Source organism: Oncorhynchus mykiss, chromosome 16 (assembly GCF_013265735.2).
Source record: "Oncorhynchus mykiss isolate Arlee chromosome 16, USDA_OmykA_1.1, whole genome shotgun sequence".
Lineage (NCBI taxonomy): Eukaryota > Metazoa > Chordata > Actinopteri > Salmoniformes > Salmonidae > Oncorhynchus > Oncorhynchus mykiss.
This window is the reverse complement of record NC_048580.1, coordinates 73,856,685-73,868,652: the sequence shown is the minus strand read 5'-3', so window position 1 is coordinate 73,868,652 and position 11,968 is coordinate 73,856,685. Positions and strand designations below refer to the sequence as shown.

Below are 11,968 nucleotides of genomic sequence, written 5' to 3'. Positions count from 1 at the left end.
CTCCCTTCTCACCTCATTTGCTCACATTGTATATAGACTTGTTTATACTTTATTATTGACTGTATGTTTGTTTTACTCCATGTGTAACTCTGTGTTGTTGTATCTGTCGAACTGCTTTGCTTTATCTTGGCCAGTTCGCAATTGTAAATGAGAACTTGTTCTCAACTTGCCTACCTGGTTAAATAAAGGTAAAATAAAAAATAAAAAAAATAAAATTTAAAAGTATGCATTAAGGTGTCTGGAATAGAATAAACATGTAAAAAAAAAAATCGACATTAATAAATGCATTTCAATAAGATCAAAATACATTTTTACAACACTGGAGGAGTGCCAAGATGGAGGCTTCAAAACAGCGCCTCCTATTAGTCACATCTAGTATATATATAAATCACTGTTAGGTAAACTAGTAACAAGCCTACCAAAGCAAGACTTGTTACAAAACAATGCCAGGTTAGACCTATCAATAAAGTTCCAAAATCTGACGCAGGAACGGGTTCATGTATTTCTCCATCAAAGACTAGCTTTTAGAGACGTTGAAGGATAGATCAAGACATGTTATAGAAAGATATTGTAAAGTGGACTTTGGGAAAAGGGGGAAACACTACTAAATTTTTCTCGATTACATCACTCAGGACGGATTTGCGGAAGAACAGAAAAAGGACATGAAAAACAAAATCCCTCGTTTTTTGCCGAGATCAGAAAATAATTGTGTGAACAACTTTTGTTATATCGTGATTACAATACAATTATTTTGTGATCGACAAAACGAGGGAATATTTAGATTTTATTAATACGACTTCTGTGCGAATTCCCTCATACCTCCCACTTTTCCAACACCCGGGGTGCCTACATTTCAATTGAACCTGTGCTACATTGCGGGAACGATTTCTCCAAAACGTTATTCTATGTACTTGAACAAAGGGTGTAATTCATTATGCCAATTTTGTTGCAAAATATATCTTAAACGGAAACAAACGGAACGAAGCAAACCCCTCCGTTGTTTTTATTTTTATTTTATTTACATAATGGTCGTTCAGTACAACACTGTTTCCGTTATATGTTTTCGTGATGAACGCAGCCCCCGGATGTAGGAGGGATTGACAGCCAACCAGGACCGCTTCTAGTTTAGCTAGTTTACTACGTGCTCTTTATTTATTTTATTTTATTTATTGAGTGCTCAACCAAAGGAAGCTACCGTGTGTACTGTTGCTTTTTTGTTGTTGTTGGTATGCGAACAAACATAGATACCTTTTTCAAAATCGAAAGATCAACTGTGCCCAAAGTAGCTAAACGGTAAGAAGTGCATTTGGATAGTATATTTCCTATCTCCCCCCCCCCCCCCCCGGAGTGGCATGGTAGTATGCTTCTCTACCCGGCCTTGGATTAGAGAGTTAATGTTAGTGAATCTGTGGATGGTGTTAGCTAATCTAGTAACCACTAACCCAACATAGATGATGTGTTTCCCTTTTTGATACGGTAGCAAGAGATTATCCGCTTTACCGTTTTGTCTTCCGATCTTTATTTTATAGACAGCTAGTGGGAGATTGCTTGTAGGTTGGTTTTATAACGTTTAAAACAATTTTAAAAAGCCAATACATCATGGCCCGGTTAACGTTAGCTGGCTAGTAAGTTTAGCTATATTTTAGTTAACTATTTAACTAGATTAACATCTCAAATTTAATATCCAGCTAACATGGACCCCGGTGAGTTGAGTAATGTTGGATTTGCTGTAAATGGGACCGGTGATTTATATCTAACTACCAAGCTAGTTAACGTCAGTTGTTGTCGATGTTTGTCAAAACAAATGTTTTATCTACTTTTTATATATATATATAACACGAAGTCATGTTAAGGTCCCCCTGACCAAAGATTCGTTATGTTCTTTAGCCAGCTAGTTTAACAAAATCGGATATAGGTCTGCTTTATTTTGCCTTGCTTGGACCCTTTTACATGAATCTAGTTCCTGTTAGCTATTTAACTGATCAGCTGATGCCAGTACTAGCCATGTTAGAATGTCATGCCTTGGCCATTTAAGAAGAACTGAACAGCTCAAATGTATTATATATTGAGTCCAGTGAGGCCAACCCACAACATAACAGTAAGTCTGTGGGCCAAACAAACCCTTTTATTCCACAACACGAGTTACAAAGGATTCTGGTCACACTATAATGGCAATAAGCTACTTCTCATACAGACTGGATACATGATTTAGTGATGTAGACAGCAACACATAGCATGGATATGCCTGCAATTTCCTCCCAAAAAACCAACACACATTTAGCATCGTGTGCACGTTTTTTTAAAGGGAGTTGTTTCATTATGTTGTCATCAAGAAGATAGACATCACTGACTCTGACAATGGCTGACTTAGTGACTATAGAAGATAGACATCACTGACTCTGACAATGGCTGACTTAGTGACTATAGAAGATAGACATCACTGACTCTGACAATGGCTGACTTAGTGACTATAGAAGATAGACATCACTGACTCTGACAATGGCTGACTTAGTGACTATAGAAGATAGACATCACTGACTCTGACAATGGCTGACATAGTGACTATAGAAGATAGACATCACTGACTCTGACAATGGCTGACTTAGTGACTATAGAAGATAGACATCACTGACTCTGACAATGGTTGACTTAGTGACTATAGAAGATAGGCATCACTGACTCTGACAATGGCTGACTTAGTGACTATAGAAGATAGACATCACTGACTCTGACAATGGCTGACTTAGTGACTATAGAAGATAGACATCACTGACTCTGACAATGGCTGACATAGTGACTATAGAAGATATCATAAATCAAATGTGTGGTTCGTTATTAGGCAGGTCACACATCCAATCCTGCATCCCAAGTGGCGCAGCGTTCTAAGGCACTGAATCTCAGTGTCCCTACAGACCCTGGTTCGATTCCAGGCTGTATCACAACCGGCCGTGATCGGGAGTCCCATAGGGCGGAGCACCATTGGCCCAGCGTCGTCCCGGTTTGCGTTTTGGCTGGCGTAGGCCATTGTCATTGTAAATAAGAATTTGTTCTCAACTGACTTGCCTAGTTAAGTAAAAAAATATGGCCAACCTTCATTTGAGCTCATTTGAGGGTGTGGATTAGCGGCCTAGCTAGCGACCTAGCTAGTGTCAACAAGTTCATTGTGTGTGTGTGTGTGTGTGTGTGTGTATAGGCCTAAAACTTGTGCTATTGACAGTCTTACTGCTTCAGGCAAGCTATGGGTGGAGCTGACCATTAACCTACAGTATTTGTTTGAATGTTGTTGACCCAGAAAAATGTCTCCCTCAATTAGGCAACTCAAAGATCAACATATGTTTGTGGTGGTTACCAGTGATGTAGTGGTAATACAAAAGTCTGATTGCCGGTCGTGGTGGAAAAAAGTAACGCTTTTTATGGGTGGGTGGGCAAACTGTCCCAGAGGGGGGGGGGCACACTGTCCCAGAAGGGGGGAGAGGAAAAGGTGGGGTAAACTGTCCCAGAGGGAGGGAGAGGAAAAGGTGGGTAAACTGTCCCAGAGGGAGGGAGAGGAAAAGGTGGGTAAACTGTCCCAGAGGCGTGGAAAAGGTGGGTAAACTGTGTTTATTTGCGTTTACCCTCCATTACTGGCTAGTTTCTATCCATGGTACCAGAGAGGATGGGCCTACTTCTCCTTTCAGGCATGTTGAGAGCCGTTTAACTAGTTGATCTTCGTGTCTTGTGATCTCTGTCCCAATACATTGTTCAACTTTCACTTCCATTGTCCCTGCTGTCGCACACTCACTCTTCTCTCGCCGAATGACATTCTTCCCTAAGCTGCTGCTTCCACATGTGGAAAGGGGCCCACGATAGGGTTTGTAAATCAGCACTGTACACTATCAACACAATGCACAGTAAGCATCCCATTGAGGAAAATACTGTGTTTCTGTCTCAAATGGTACCAGGGCCCTATGGGTAGTGCACTACTTTACACCAGGGCCCTAAGGGTAGTGCACTACTTTAGACTAGGGCCCTAAGGGTAGTGCACTACTTTAGACCAGGGCCCTAAGGGTAGTGCACTACTTTAGACCAGGGCCCTAAGGGTAGTGCACTACTTTTGACCAGGGCCCTATGGGTAGTGCACTACTTTACACCAGGGCCCTATGGGTAGTGCACTACTTTTGACCAGGGCCCTATGGGTAGTGCACTACTTTAGACCAGGGCCCTATGGGTAGTGCACTACTTTAGACCAGGGCCCTATGGGTAGTGCACTACTTTAGACCAGGGCCCTATGGGTAGTGCACTACTTTAGACCAGGGCCCTATGGGTAGTGCACTACTTTAGACCAGGGCCCTATGGGTAGTGCACTACTTTAGACCAGGGCCCTATGGGTAGTGCACTACTTTAGACCAGGGCCCTATGGGTAGTGCACAATCTAGGGAAAAGGGTGCAATTCGGTTGGCCGCTGAACATTTAGTTAATTAATTGGATGCTTTTGCTTCAGAGGTCTATTCCAAAATGTTAAATTAGAGAGCTGAGCTAAGCAGGGTGTGTGTGTGTGTGTGTGTGTGTGTGTGTGTGTGTGTGTGTGTGTGTGCTCGCGCAGCTGTGTTTACCTCGGAGCTTGTACCTCCTGTGTCATGTTACTTTGCTAACATTGATTGTACACAAAGAGGAAGGCCTTTGCTGTGGGACAGCTGATAGGACTGAAAGGGAAACCATCTACTCACCATTTAGGCCGGAGCACAGTGGGGCACGCTAGCTGCCTTGGCAGTCTTGTTTACCCTATCCCCTATATACTGCATTAGTTTTGACCTGGAACCCACATGGGGAATAGATTGAGTAATTTGATTCCACGCGTATAGCCTCTGTGCAGCTGCTCAGTATATAGTGTATATAAATGCAACATACAATTTTCAAAGATTTGACTTTGAGTTACAGTTTATAAGGAAATCAGTCAATTTAAATATTTATTAGGCCCTAATTTATGGATTTTATATAACTGGGAATACAGATCTGCATCTGTTGGTCACAGATACCTTTAAAATGTTAAGGGGGGTGGATCAGAAAACCAGTCAGTATCTGGTGTGATCACCATTTGCCTCATGCAGCGCGACACATCTCCTTCTCGTAGAGTTGATCAGGCTGTTGATTGGTGGCCTGTTGGAATGTTGTCCCACTCCTCTTCAATGGCTGTGCGAAGTTGCTGGATATTGGCAGGAACTGGAACACGCTGTCGTACACGTTGATCCAGAGCATCTTAAACATGCCGAATGGGTGACGTGTCTGGTGAAGGTGCAGGTCATGGAAGAACAGGGACATTTTCAGTTTACAGGAATTGTGTGCAGGTCCTTGCGACATGGGGCCGTGCATTATCATGCTGAAACAGGATGTGATGGCGGTGGATGAATGACACGACAACGGGCCTCAGGATCTCGTCACGGTATCTCTGTGCATTGAAATTGCCATCGATTTAAATGCAGTTGTGTTTTGTTGTCCGTAGTTTATGCTGCCCGTACCATAACCCCACCCCCACCATGGGCACTCTGTTAACAACGTTGACATTTATTCCTTTACACTTGTGTGTATACATACGGTAGTTGTTGTGAAATTGTTAGGTTAGATTACTTGTTGGTTATTACTGCAAGGTCGGAACTAAAAGCACAAGCATTTCGCTACACTCGCATTAACGTCTGCTAACCACGTGTATGTGACAAATAAAATTAGATTTGATCAGCAAACCGCTTGCCCACACAACGCCTGTCATCTGCCCGGTACAGTTGAAAGCGGGATTCATCTGTGAAGAGCTCACTTCTCCTGCGTGCCAGTAGTAATCGAAGCGTTTGACCACTGAAGTTGATTTACGACGCCAAACTGCTGTCCCGTCAAGAGCCCGGTGAGAACGACGAGCAAGCAGACGAGATTCCCTGAGACAGTTTCTGACACTTTGTGTATAAATTATTTCATCAGTTGTCCGGGTGGCTGGTCTCAGACGATCCCGCAGGTGACGAAGCCAGATGTAGATGTCCTGGGCTGCTGTGGTTAAACGTGGTCTGCGGTTGTGAGGCCGGTTAGATGTACTGCCAAATTCTCTGAAAACAAATTCTCTGATGCCGCTTAATGTAGAGAAATGAATACAAAATGATCTGGCAACAGCTCTGGTGGATAAAGCTACAGTCAGCATGCCAATTGCACGCTTCCTCAACTTGAGACATCTGTGGCTTTGTGTTGTGTGACACAACTGCACATTTTAGAGTGGCCTTTTATTGTCCCCAGCACAAGGTGCACCTGTGTAATGATCATGGTGTTTAATCAGCTTCTTGATATGCCACACCTGTCAGGTGGATGGATTATATTGGCAAATGAGAAATGCTCACTAACAGCGATGTAAACACATTTGGTGACAAAATTTGACTGAAATACACTTTTTTGTGCGTATCAAACATTTCTTAATTTTCTTTAAAAAAAAAAAAACGTTTTATTATTTCAGCTCATGAAACATGTTGTGTTTGTATGTTTGTTCAGTGTCTTTTTGTCTGGGTTACGCTGTCTGTGTGTTTATCTGCATCCATTATGGAACTGAGAGGCCATTGAAAGCGACTCAACTGATCTCTGTATTAAGTGTCTGGAACATTTAATTTGAATTAAAATGAACATTTAACATTTAATAATAGCAGAACTGTCTCTTTTAGGTCCAGGGATCGTAGTTCATATAGCCCACTCTTTGTTATCCTGAGTCGTGATAATTTTGGCAGCTATGTTAATTATTTGTCTTTAATATACCTTTTTAGTCTTTAGTCATATTTGAGTCATTTCATCCTGTTTTTAGTTATCAGTTGACTAAAATTGGACAAGTTTTGTTTAGTTTGTCACTGACATTTTAGTCACAGTCAAAAAAAACAAAAACAAAAAATATTCTATAAAATAATGAATATTTAGGCTACTTCCATTGTGGTCGTTCAGATATCCTTGTCCAACTCGGCCTACTATCCCCTAATATGCCTTAGTTGGCAACGTGATATTGTGGCAGATGGTAACCAGTGCCAGCCATAGTTTTATAAAGCCTTGGTAAGAGGGGGACCAATAGAAAGCTCTGATTTTTCTCTCCGTCATAACGGTCAATGGGGGTGAATAACAGTGGTTTCCTAGAAAAGGGGGAGAATTGGAGCTTTACGAAAATGACAGAAATATTACTGTACTCCTAATAAGTCAACAGATAGTTTTTGTTTTTTCCTATATGTGTATGTACAGTATGTGTGTGATGGGATGGATAGACAGTATGGACAGTATGTGGATACAATATGTAGTATATGTGTAGAATACATGGATAGAATGTAGTATATGGATAGAATATGTAGTATATCTGTAGAATACATGGATAGAATATGTAGTATATGTGTAGAATACATGGATAGTATATGCAGTATATCTGTAGAATACATGGATAGGATATGCAGTATATCTGTAGAATACATGGGTAGTATATGGATAGTATAGGCAGTATATCTGTAGAATACATGGATAGAATATGTAGTATATGTGTAGAATACATGGGTAGTATATGGATAGTATAGGCAGTATATCTGTAGAATACATGGATAGGATATGCAGTATATCTGTAGAATACATGGGTAGTATATGGATAGTATAGGCAGTATATCTGTAGAATACATGGATATAATATGTAGTATATGTGTAGAATACATGGATAGTATATGTAGTATATGTGTAGAATACATGGATAGTATATGTAGTATATGTAGTATATGTGTAGAATACATGGATAGTATATGTAGTATATGTAGTATATGTGTAGAATACATGGATAGTATATGTAGTATATGTAGTATATGTGTAGAATACATGGATAGTACATGTAGTATATGTGTAGAATACATGGATAGTATATGTAGTATATGTAGTATATGTGTAGAATACATGGATAGTACATGTAGTATATGAGTAGAATACATGGATAGTATATGTAGTATATGTGTAGAATACATGGATAGTATATGTAGTATATGTGTAGAATACATGGATAGTATATGTAGTATATGTGTAGAATACATGGATAGTATATGTAGTATATGTGTAGAATACATGGATAGTACATGTAGTATATGAGTAGAATACATGGATAGTATATGTAGTATATGTGTAGAATACATGGATAGTATATGTAGTATATGTGTAGAATACATGGATAGTATATGTAGTATATCTGTAGAATACATGGATAGTATATGTAGTATATGTGTAGAATACATGGATAGTACATGTAGTATATGAGTAGAATACATGGATATGTAGTATATCTGTAGAAAATGTGGGAAGCATCGTATATGTACAGCAATAGTTGAATAGGATGGACTTGACTAGAATATATTATATACATATGAAATTAGTAGAACCGTATGTAAACATTACTAAAGGGACCAGTGTTCCATTACTAAAGGGACCAGTGTTCCATTACTAAAGGGACCAGTGTTCCATTACTAAAGGGACCAGTGTTCCATTACTAAAGGGACCAGTGTTCCATTACTAAAGGGACCAGTGTTCCATTACTAAAGGGACCAGTGTTCCATTACTAAAGGGACCAGTGTTCCATTACTAAAGGGACCAGTGTTCCATTACTAAAGGGACCAGTGTTACATTACTAAAGGGACCAGTGTTCCATTACTAAAGGGACCAGTGTTCCATTACTAAAGGGACCAGTGTTCCATTACTAAAGGGACCAGTGTTCCATTACTAAAGGGACCAGTGTTCCATTACTAAAGGGACCAGTGTTCCATTACTAAAGGGACCAGTGTTCCATTACTAAAGGGACCAGTGTTCCATTACTAAAGGGACCAGTGTTACATTACTAAAGGGACCAGTGTTCCATTACTAAAGGGACCAGTGTTCCATTACTAAAGGGACCAGTGTTCCATTACTAAAGGGACCAGTGTTCCATTACTAAAGGGACCAGTGTTCCATTACTAAAGGGACCAGTGTTCCATTACTAAAGGGACCAGTGTTCCATTACTAAAGTGACCAGTGTTCCATTACTAAAGGGACCAGTGTTCCATTACTAAAGGGACCAGTGTTCCATTACTAAAGGGACCAGTGTTCCACTACTAAAGGGACCAGTGTTCCACTACTAAAGGGACCAGTGTTCCACTACTAAAGGGACCAGTGTTCCACTACTAAAGGGACCAGTGTTCCACTACTAAAGGGACCAGTGTTCCACTACTAAAGGGACCAGTGTTCCACTACTAAAGGGACCGGTGTTCCACTACTAAAGGGACCGGTGTTCCACTACTAAAGGGACCGGTGTTCCACTACTAAAGGGACCGGTGTTCCACTACTAAAGGGACCAGTGTTCCATTACTAAAGGGACCAATGTTCCATTACTAAAGGGACCAGTGTTCCATTACTAAAGGGACCAGTGTTCCACTACTAAAGGGACCAGTGTTCCACTACTAAAGGGACCAGTGTTCCACTACTAAAGGGACCAGTGTTCCACTACTAAAGGGACCAGTGTTCCACTACTAAAGGGACCAGTGTTCCACTACTAAAGGGACCAGTGTTCCACTACTAAAGGGACCAGTGTTCCACTACTAAAGGGACCAGTGTTCCACTACTAAAGGGACCAGTGTTCCACTACTAAAGGGACCAGTGTTCCACTACTAAAGGGACCAGTGTTCCACTACTAAAGGGACCAGTGTTCCACTACTAAAGGGACCAGTGTTCCACTACTAAAGGGACCAGTGTTCCACTACTAAAGGGACCAGTGTTCCACTACTAAAGGGACCAGTGTTCCATTACTAAAGGGACCAGTGTTCCATTACTAAAGGGACCAGTGTTCCATTACTAAAGGGACCAGTGTTCCATTACTAAAGGGACCAGTGTTCCATTACTAAAGGGACCAGTGTTCCATTACTAAAGGGACCAGTGTTCCATTACTAAAGGGACCAGTGTTCCATTACTAAAGGGACCAGTGTTCCATTACTAAAGGGACCAGTGTTCCATTACTAAAGGGACCAGTGTTCCATTACTAAAGGGACCAGTGTTCCATTACTAAAGGGACCAGTGTTCCATTACTAAAGGGACCAGTGTTCCATTACTAAAGGGACCAGTGTTCCATTACCAAAGGGACCAGTGTTCCATTACTAAAGGGACCAGTGTTCCAACAGAGAGGGATGCTAGGTTAGCTAGCTGGCTATGGTTTTACTAAAAGGGGTGTTACTACTAGATGCAGGCAAGAATGTGCAAGGCAGTATTGAATGTGTCCCTGTCTGTCCATGTGTCTCGACCTGTGTGCTCCTACGTTGTAAACTTTTTCAATCATAGGCTTGGTTGTAGCAACCTCATGATGGGTATAGATAAACTGACTAAACCTATCGATGTTACATTTAACTGGGTGAATGGAATATGAATGCTGTTATAAATAATAGAAATAAGACCATGCTCATGAAAACAATCGTCCTCCCTCATTTTAAGCGGCACTGATCACAACTACCGGTATATATGACAGCATTCAGTGATAATATTATTATTATAGATAATACTGACATGGTGTTCCCTCCTCCCCCCCAGTCAGATAATACTGACATGGTGTTCCCTCCTCCCCCCCAGTCAGATAATACTGACATGGTGTTCCCTCCTCCCCCCCAGTCAGATAATACTGACATGGTGTTCCCTCCCCCCCCCCAGTCAGATAATACTGACATGGTGTTCCCTCCTCCCCCCAGTCAGATAATACTGACATGGTGTTCCCTCCCCCCCCAGTCAGATAATACTGACATGGTGTTCCCTCCTCCCCCCAGTCAGATAATACTGACATGGTGTTCCCTCCCCCCCCAGTCAGATAATACTGACATGGTGTTCCCTCCTCCCCCCAGTCAGATAATACTGACATGGTGTTCCCTCCTCCCCCCAGTCAGATAATACTGACATGGTGTTCCCTCCTCCCCCCCAGTCAGATAATACTGACATGGTGTTCCCTCCTCCCCCCAGTCAGATAATACTGACATGGTGTTCCCTCCCCCCCCCCCCCCCCCCAGTCAGATAATACTGACATGGTGTTCCCCCCCCCCCCCCCCCCAGTCAGATAATACTGACATGGTGTTCCCTCCTCCCCCCAGTCAGATAATACTGACATGGTGTTCCCTCCTCCCCCCAGTCAGATAATACTGACATGGTGTTCCCTCCTCCCCCCAGTCAGATAATACTGACATGGTGTTCCCTCCTCCCCCCAGTCAGATAATACTGACATGGTGTTCCCTCCCCCCCCCCCAGTCAGATAATACTGACATGGTGTTCCCTCCTCCCCCCCCCCCCAGTCAGATAATACTGACATGGTGTTCCCTCCTCCCCCCCCCCCCAGTCAGATAATACTGACATGGTGTTCCCTCCTCCCCCCCAGTCAGATAATACTGACATGGTGTTCCCTCCTCCCCCCCAGTCAGATAATACTGACATGGTGTTCCCTCCCCCCCCCCCCCCCCAGTCAGATAATACTGACATGGTGTTCCCTCCTCCCCCCCCCCCCCCCAGTCAGATAATACTGACATGGTGTTCCCCCCCCCCCCCCCCCCAGTCAGATAATACTGACATGGTGTTCCCTCCTCCCCCCCAGTCAGATAATACTGACATGGTGTTCCCTCCTCCCCCCCAGTCAGATAATACTGACATGGTGTTCCCCCCCCCCCCCCCCCCCCCAGTCAGATAATACTGACATGGTGTTCCCCCCCCCCCCCCCCCCCCAGTCAGATAATACTGACATGGTGTTCCCCCCCCCCCCCCCCAGTCAGATAATACTGACATGGTGTTCCCCCCCCCCCCCCCCCCCCCCAGTCAGATAATACTGACATGGTGTTCCCTCCCCCCCCCCCCCCCCCCCAGTCAGATAATACTGACATGGTGTCCGTCCCCCCCCCCCCCCCCAGTCAGATAATACTGACATGGTGTTCCCTCCTCCCCCCCAGTCAGATAATACTGACATGGT

The 11,968-nt window shown here is 42.8% G+C and overlaps 1 protein-coding gene across 1 annotated transcript in view; it reads left to right on the top strand.

The window, feature by feature from the left end:
• Positions 1–1,074: 1,074 nt before the first annotated feature.
• The window catches only part of LOC110492453 (dnaJ homolog subfamily C member 5), a 34,711-nt gene continuing 23,817 nt past the window's right edge, over positions 1,075–11,968 (top strand). The window contains exon 1 of the mRNA XM_036947796.1: positions 1,075–1,293. The gene's annotated coding sequence lies outside the window, so the exon portion shown is untranslated. The remainder of the gene's footprint in view (positions 1,294–11,968) is intronic.